Source organism: Trichosurus vulpecula, chromosome 5 (genome assembly GCF_011100635.1).
Source record: "Trichosurus vulpecula isolate mTriVul1 chromosome 5, mTriVul1.pri, whole genome shotgun sequence".
Lineage (NCBI taxonomy): Eukaryota > Metazoa > Chordata > Mammalia > Diprotodontia > Phalangeridae > Trichosurus > Trichosurus vulpecula.
In genome coordinates, this window is record NC_050577.1 from 17181686 (window position 1) to 17190801 (window position 9116).

Sequence of the window (9116 nt, forward strand, 5' to 3'; positions counted from 1 at the left end):
GTGTTCCTCAAGAGAGCAATTCATTCAACAAACATTCCAAAATAATCATAGAGTTAGCTCTGGAAAGGAACCAGAAAAGAACCCAGAAACCATCTTGTCAATTTGTTAAGCACCTCCTATGTGTTGGGCAGTATGGTATGGAGGAGCAATCTTTAGAGCTTGGTCTGTGCAGCCCTTTCAGGGGTTCCACAAGGTCAAAGATCTTTTCATAAAACGCTAAGATGTTTTCATTTCAATAGCTGTAACCCACATAAACAAAAGCTGTCAGGGAGGGGCTGTGCTCAATCATTTTTAAGAATGTAAAAGGGTTCTTAGACCCAAGAATTTGAAAATCTCTGGTGTCATAGGAAGAGGGTTGATTTTTGAAAGCCCTGAGATAACTTCAGCTTTGTATTCCTTCAGGTTTCAGACAGGACAGCTGAAGCCAGAAACCTCAGGAGGCAGTGGAGAGCACTGGATTTGAAGTCAAGAAGACTTGGGTTCAAAACTCACCTCAAACTTTTACTTCCTGGGCAAGTCATTTAATTCCTCTGCCTCAGTTTCCTCATCTGTTAAAAGCAGGGACTGGACTTGATGGCCTCTAAGGTCCCTTCCAGCTCTGACTCTCTGATCCTATGTACCCCTGTCCAGCACTCAGCATGGGAGACTGAACTCCCTGAATAGCATACACTAAACCTATTTTGAGCCCAGACCCTCTGAGCCATGAACATGGCTTTACATTCCCATCAGTTGCATTGGATTTTCCAGGCTCAGCCCTGGTTCCCAGCCTTGGGAATGGGCGACTCCATTAGCTTCTCACCATAGGTGACTCTGTGGGAATATAGCCCATAGATAAGTTGCTTTGGTGTCTTGGGGGCTACTGAGAGGCTGGCCCAAGATAAACACTTGGAGCAAATGATGAGTGAATTTTCCTCATGCTGCCCAGGAAGAGGAAAGAGGGGAAGGCTCATGAAAAACACTGTTCTTGGGGCAGCTTCAAACCAGGCTCATCCAAATCTTGCCTGGGAGAAAAGCTGCTGGATTGGAGGCGGGGGCCAGAACCTGGCCCCCTCTGTGCCTGCCGCTTTTACAGATGTTGGTTCTCTCCGGGAGAATCAGCAAAACAACAGGGAAGGAGAAATTTCTCACCAAATGCAAATTGTAAAAAACTTTGTGGGAGCTCTGTCTTTGCCGCTATTCACTGTCTTGTTGTTTTAATGGATGCTCCAATATAGTTTGAAAACACATTCCCATGTTTCCCGCTGCCTTCTCTTGTCAAGCTCGTGAAGGTTTTCCTTACTTTTTTGTTCAGGGTTTACAAAATCATTTTCATAACCAACTTAATAAGATTCTGAGCCACCAAATAAACAAATGAAATGAGGAATAAAGTATCCAACAAAAGCATAAACTCTCAACTACTTCCATTTTGGGCAAGGAAAAAAAAAGTATTTAACCTTGAATAAAATAAAAGAACTGTAGCAAGTTTGCTCTGGATCTTCCAATCTCTGTGTGCTTAGAAAGTCCAATTCTGCTGTTCCTTTCTGGACACTTAGAATAGTCCATGCATGTGTTTTCTTCACTCTCCAACACTTTCTAAAAGAATTTCCATATTTCTTTGTGTTTTTCACATCGATCATTTTTATGGTGTAATAACATTCTATTGCATGGAAAACCCGCAACTTATCCAGCCATTCCCCAATCACTGGACTTATAGGTTGTTTCCAGCTTTCTGTCCTTCCTTCTTTCCTTCCTTCCTTCCTTCCTTCCTTCCTTCCTTCCTTCCTTCCTTCCTTCGTTCTTTCCTTCCTTCCTTCCTCCCTCCTCCCCCTCTCTCTTTCTTTCTTCATATATATCTTTCCTTCTTTACATATACATACATATAATTTTTTTCTGTTACAAATAAAGCACTGTATTTTTGTAGAGGAGGTTCCCCCCGCTTTAATAGTAACCTTAATATATTTAGTCCTAGTAGTGGGATCACTGGGTTAAACAGTATGACCAAATTTCTGACTCATTATGTAAAGCAAGTCTGTTCTCCCAAAAGATTGCACCTATTCACAATTCCACCAACAACGTAATAGAAGGTCTATAACATATACTCTGACCCTGACTTTTTCCCACTGTATACCTACAATGGGGGAATTTTTACTCTAAAGATAAAAAATGGCAAAGAGATTTCCCAATCTAACATGAGATTTACAGCTGCGTCTCTTCAAAGAGAGAGGAGAAATTTTAGGCCGCCCATTGGACAGAATGTAGTCTTGATTAGATGGAATGCACCAGGTATCCCTTCCTTCTTCTGGTGCAAGAATGAAAGCGTTAAATTACCAGGTCAGAGGCCCCAATTCACCAAGAAATAATCTCAGTTTATTATTTCTAATCTTATTAAGTCAGAAAATAGTCCTGAGATGTAGTGTCAACCTGAAATGTTTGAGGTATCGATTGCAAGAAGCCGGCTCTCATGGATAATTCAAGGAGCCTGATTTCATTTAATTTCTGTAATTTTTAAAATAGGCCAACAAAATTTCTAGGTAGCAAATAATCCTAAATTATTCTTATAAATAATGTAGACATCTTAGCAGATTTGCTTCGTCTTCATCAGTTCTGCACTATGTATTATGGATTAGGGAAAGGTATTATTTTTAATCCCGTTTTCTTAATCCCTAGTGTCTTCCTTAAGGCAAATAAGCCTTCTAAAAATGTATTGCAATTAAAACTGAATTAATTAATAGAGAAATCCTCGATGTATAGGGCTTGCCCATTACTGATGGATGCGGTCTTTTCTTTGCAGTGTGATCGTGTCTTTAGTGGGTTCAGCGCTTACTATGTGCAAGGTACTGCACTGACCCCCAGCACACTGGGCTTTTGAGGCTCTACATAGAAGGTTATTCCTTTTTAAATGTCTTTCCCACCAGCTTGTTGGAAAACCCAGTTTTTTCCAGGTCAGAGAACAAAGGAAGTCGTGTTCTTTTGAATCTCTTGACCTCTTCCATCCAATGTCTCCCTCTGAGCCTTTAGTTCAGGTTCAACCTTAAGAGGGAACAGAGAGGATAAAGCGTGGAACTCAAAGCCAAATAAGACCTGGGTTCAAATCTTGCCTCTGACACTTACTAGCTGTGTGGCCAAGACAGTGTGGAATAGTGGAATAGTGAGTGTAGACTTAGAGGTAGGAAGACCCAGCATCAAATCTACCCTTGGAAACTCTCTGTGCCTCAGTTTCCTCATCTGCAAAATGAGGGGGATGGACTAAGTGGTCTCTAAAGTCCCTTCTGACAGATGGTAGGAGGACCTCAGAAACCATCTAGCCCAACCCTTTCATTTTACAGATAAGAAAACTGAGGCCCACGCAGAGGAACTGATTTGTCTAATATCAACCAAGTAGCAAGTGGCTGAGGGGAGATCTGAGCTCAGGTTTCCCTGACTCCAAGTCTAGTACCCTAACCACTATACCACACTGCCTTGGCCACATAGCTGGTAGGTATCAGAGGCAGGATTTGAACCCAGGTTTTGGAATTCCAGAATCAACATATTTTCCACTACATCAAACCAAACCTTCCAACTTCCAAAAGGAGGCTCACAGTAAGTGCTGTTATGAGACTCAGCTATATATAAAGTGTTCCGAAAACCGGCAGATTTTATTCCCTGGGGCATTTTTACTGAGCTGTCTGTCTACTTAGAGAGGCCGCATGGTAAAGAACACTTATGTCAGAAGGCCTTGGTTCGAATCTCCCTTCTTGTACTTACTACCCATCTGACCTTGGGCAACTCACCTCAACTTCATGCATGGGCCTCAGTTTCCTCATCTGTAAAGTAAAGAGTTGGACTAGATTAAATCTACGATCCCATAATAATCCTCCCAGCAAAAAAAAATAGGCTCCTTGGGGACCCAATTGTTCTGTTTTTGTGTTTCTAACCTCAGAGCCCAGGACAGCGCCTGGAACGCAATGTGTAGAAATGTTAGTAAGCATAAATGTTTTTTGAATGGATGTGGGTGGCCCCTCAACCCAGGGTGTCTCCTGAAGACCCTGCCAATCTTAGAGGGGAGGTTTCTGCATTGCCACACCTCTCTTCATCATTGGAGTTCTTATTAGTAGATGCCAGTATGCTGATTCTAAGCTTATCTCTGAGAATCTTCTCCTGGAAACATCTCCTCTCAATACTGCCTGACATTCGCCTTTCCTACCTTGTCAATGAAAGCATTGTTTTTTCCCATCTTTCTCTGCTTCCAGGGCTTTTCCAACAACAGGCAACCTGTTTTCCCTCAATTAGTGCAACTTAAGTGACCAGCGCAAAATGGAGGCTCACTGCCTCCAAGAATGTTTCCCAAGCGGGATATTTATTAGCTCGGAAGACATGTGTGGGCACAGCATGTTATTTTGTGACCTGTAATGCCCGAATAATGACCACAATAAATCAGACCTCATTACGATGGGAGGGAGAGTGGGACAGAGCCATGGGCTGAGTAATGAGGCCACATTTAATAACCTTGGAGCTTTCTCCACATGTTTGGTGGGAAGTGAGGGAAGGTCTCATGGATCCAAATGCTTTGGGATGGTTACAACTGGTGGCCTGAGCATATGTGGGAGGTTGGGAATGAGCCTGGCTGGGAGCTTGGCACATAGTAAGTAATTAATAAATGCTTTTTCATTCATTCATTCACTAGGGCACCCACAGTGACTTACAACTCAGAGTGAGAACAATCAACAAGTATTTTTTAAACACCTACTATGTGCCAAGACTGGTCCCCTAATGCCAATATAAACAGAAAGAAATGATAGCAACCAGAAGCTTGAATGAATGAGTAAAAAAGCATCTATTAAGTACTTACTGTGTGCCAAGAATGGTGTTAAGTGCTAGAGATACTTATACAAGCAAGCATGACTGTCAATGAGCTTCCATTATCAAAGGGGAAGACAACATATAAAATTGGCAGGGGGTAGGGAGAGAAAAAATGAGAGGGGGGTCCACATGTGCCAACACAGTTTCAAAATGGCCAGGAAGTAAGGTGGGGACCTGGATCTAGTCAAAATAAAGTGAAAATTCCCCTACCAGAGCCCAAAATTCAGGTCTGGCTTTTCCAGTGGAAGGTGGGTGAGTTTGAGAAGATCAGGCAGCATGGTTTGGAAAAATATTATGATGAACTTCCACACCCTAGGAGAGGAAAAGTTCACAGAATCATTGATTTAGAGCCAGAAGGGATCTTAGAGGTAATCTAGACTAACACCCTCATTTTATAGGTCAAGAAATTGGGGCCCAAAACAGGCAAGCGACTTGCCCACACTAACAGTTAGTATGCTACGAATTTGGGATTTGAATCCTTGTCCATCAGAGTCAACATAAAACAGAGTCTTTTGACCCTGAAAAAATTCAGATTAAGTTTGTACCTTATAGTGGGGTGAATACAAGAGCAATTAATAATAATAATAATAATAATTAATTAATTAATTAACTATATCAATTAATAATAATAAGCAACAATAAGGACAGCAATTAATAAGAACAGAAATTTGAGGATTGCGCCTCCCTGGTTATTTTTTTAATTAATCACTGCATTTGTTTCCTCTATCTTAGATGATTGCCATAGTATTTAGTTTCATCAATATGCTATGGTTTTACTTTTTTGAAATTTAACATATTATATGTCATGCAGGCTAGGCAGGCATTAAGGGGCTATAATCTGCATCATTGAAGGGAACTCCCAAATTTGGGATCACAAATCACTCAATAATTGAGTATATTTTTATAGGAAAAGTACATGAATGTGAAGGTTATTTAATTCCAAAGGCAAAACTCTTACCACTGCAGATCACTGTTGCTAACCTAGAAAGCAGAAAGCGCTTCCACAGCAAGAAAATCCAGGTTCCCTTGGCAAACATAATGCCATCATCAGAAAGGTTATGGTAACTTGAGTCAAAGGTAGGACTATGTAAGCCCAGGTGTCCCTGTGAGAGTACAATGCCTGCTGTGGGCCAGACCCTCTCCCATCTCCCGGACATGGGGCCACAACCAAGGAAAGAGCATCTAGACCTCGTCTCTTTGGGCCTTGACCTGTGCTCGTGGATTTCTTGCTGCTCAGAGCCTTCTGTCACAGCAACCCATGATTTGTGATCTTAATTCTTCATGCACGGCCTCTCCCCATTGATTACCTAACATCATTAGTTTGGACTGCCCTGTACAAAAGTCAATGGGGAGATCAATTTTAACCATATGATCTAAAAAAATCTGCTCTTACAGCATCCAGAAGCCAAAATCATTTATCTTCTGCTCTCTGAATCGTAAATCTTTGACTATGGGGAGCAAGGACCAGCTCCTTGTCAGGGAGTGGCATCAAGGTAGAATCAGCTAAAGACTTCCATAAAAGGGGCCGCACCTGGTGATGACGATGGATAAAATATTTGTCCTTCCTCGATGGCTCAGCAACCCACAGGAGCTCAGTGAATATACTTCACACTGTTCACCTCTCCCCATCCCCACCCTCCACTTCTTCATTATTACTCTTAAAAATTATTATTGTCAGCCACGAATCTGCAGGAGCACCATTTGGATCTGTGGTCCCTCCAATGTGGATGTTCTCTCCATCTCAGAAGACAATATTGCCTAGTTGAGTGCCCCAGAAGGGGTCAAGACACCTGAGTTCTAATCCAAGCTCTGATGCTTACTACTTGTGTGACCTCACACTTGGGTAGCGCCCCAAGGCTTCTACTTCCTCTTCTGCAAAATGATTTGTCTCTGATGCCTGTTCCAACCTGAAACCTATGATACAATTCGATGGTCTCTGCAATGTCTTCCAGATCTAAATCTATGATCCAAAGTCATTGAAACTCTCTAAGCCTCACTTTCCTTTTCTGAAAAATGAGGGGGTTGGACTCAATGACCTCAAAGATCCCTCCAGCTCTAAGCCTATGTTTTTGTGTGTTACCTTGGACAGTTCATTTCCTTCTCAGTTTCCATATCTGTGAAATGAAAGGATTGGGCTAGATGCATTTTGAAGTCCCTTCCAGCTATAGGTCAACAATCCCCTCCCTGGTCACTTATACTTGAATACCCCAAACAATTGTGGATTTGGCCATTGTGGACACTGCCTCCATCAGCGAAGGTTTCAGTCCTACCTTAGGAGACTCTCTTTATGAACTGGAGTATCTAGAATTCAAAGTCATTCCCCAGTGGCCAGTCAACCTTCTGGAGGTAATGGTCTCCAGACCTGGCTGGTCTGGGCTTCAAAGAAGAGGCCCAAATTCTGTTGTTGGGTCCATGCTTGAAACCTTGTCTGCTGTGGCCATGGGAAATGATGTATGTAAAGGGCCTTGCAAACCTTAGAATGCTTTATACCTCACAGGAATTCCCATCATCATCAAGACCTGCTAGACCAATGGCTCTGCTGGCATGATCTTTGAGGATCCCAGGGTAGCCCCACAGCACCAGGAAACATTTGCACAGGAGGCCAGGGGAGCCTATTGAAGTAGACGGTGAGTTAGGCCATGGCTCCTGGGGCAGAACTTTTCCTAGTAATGAGGATGCTATCCTTGCAGCCCCATTGGATATCATCTATTAAGCACCTCCTGGGCAAGATGCTCAGGCAGATCCTTCTCTCAAGGGATCAAGAGTTGAAAAGGGCTCGAGAAATCATAGGATCCTGGGTCTAGAGTTGGAAGAAACCTCAGAGGTCAGCTGATCCGACACTCCCATTTCATGGATGGGAAAACCCAGGGAGTCCCAATGAAGCAAAATGGCTCATTCCAAAGCCATGTGGTTGGAGAGTAAGAGGAGAGCCACGCCTAGAACCCAGGCAGGCATGGACTAGATATAGCCCTCTTATACAAGCTCAGGAAAGCTAATTTTAAAATTTTCACTGTGAACCTTTACATCCCCAAAATCATCAGACATTACAAATCAAAGTTTGATTCACTGTTTTTGGATAGTCTAGACTTGAGAAAGTGATGGAGAAAATATTAAAGATTAAAATGTTAAAAATTAGACTTAAAGTGTGTTGCACATATGATCTTTGTCACTGTTGCTCTTGGAGGACCAATTGTTAAGTATTGTCTAGCATACCACCAAACCCAGGCCACCTGGCTCCAAACTCCATTTCTTTGTTCAGTCATTTCACTCACATGCAACATCTCATGACCCCATCTGGGATTTTCTCGGCAGAGATACTGGAGTGGTTTGCCATTTCCTTTTCCAGCTCATTTTACAGGTGAGGAAACTGAGGCAAAGAGAGTTAAGTTAAGATTTGCCTGGTGTCACACAGCTAGTAAGTGTCTGAGGCCAGATTTGAACTCACAGTTTTCCTAACTCCAGGCCTAGCACTGTTTGCATAACGGTGCCACCTAGCTGTCCCATACCATTCCTACCATACCTCATGGCCTCTGCATTTTCTCAGGAAGTATTGACAGGATTTAGCTTAGAAACACCCCTAGACTGTCCCCAGGCAAGTTTTTCCATCCTCTAGAGCCTTGCTTCTGCACTCCAGCAAAGGTCTAAATGCGCCTCAGGGTCTTTGTCTATACCCAATCCACACTCCATTAAAAAGTTAGATTCCTGTTACTTACCCTGGACACATCTGTCAAGTTTTCCCTAGGCACCAAAATTGCTTGTTTGAGTACTATGGAATTAAGTGACTTAAAAGAAATTAACCCTTCAGAAGGAAAAAGTGTCTAGACTGATTTTTTAACATTGAGCCCTCCCAACGCCAGAAGGATTACCCTCGTGAGAGGGAACTCGGACCATCGGCTCTGAACCAGAAGGGGGACTCAAGCAAAGTTCACAATTTATTTCTGGGACGAGCCCAGAGATTTAGAAGAGCAGTACTTAATAATAGTTGAGGATTGTGCCTTTTCTATTTTCCATTTCATCTTGTAGGTCTTATATCACTTAATCTAATCTAATCGGAATACTGTAGTTTGGGGGGTCGTGTCTTGGATTTTTAAAGAAAAGACTTTCTTATGGATGGAGATCTATGCTTTCTGACTTTCTCTAAGTTTTCAGCACAGGGGGTAAATACCCTAACCTGATCCCACCTGGTGCAAACCACCCCACCCAAATTTCAGTTCTAGCTCCATACAGGAACCAAGGAACATCCAGAGTCCTTGACTTGCAAATTCAACTCTATTTCAATGGGAAAAAGAAAAAAAGCC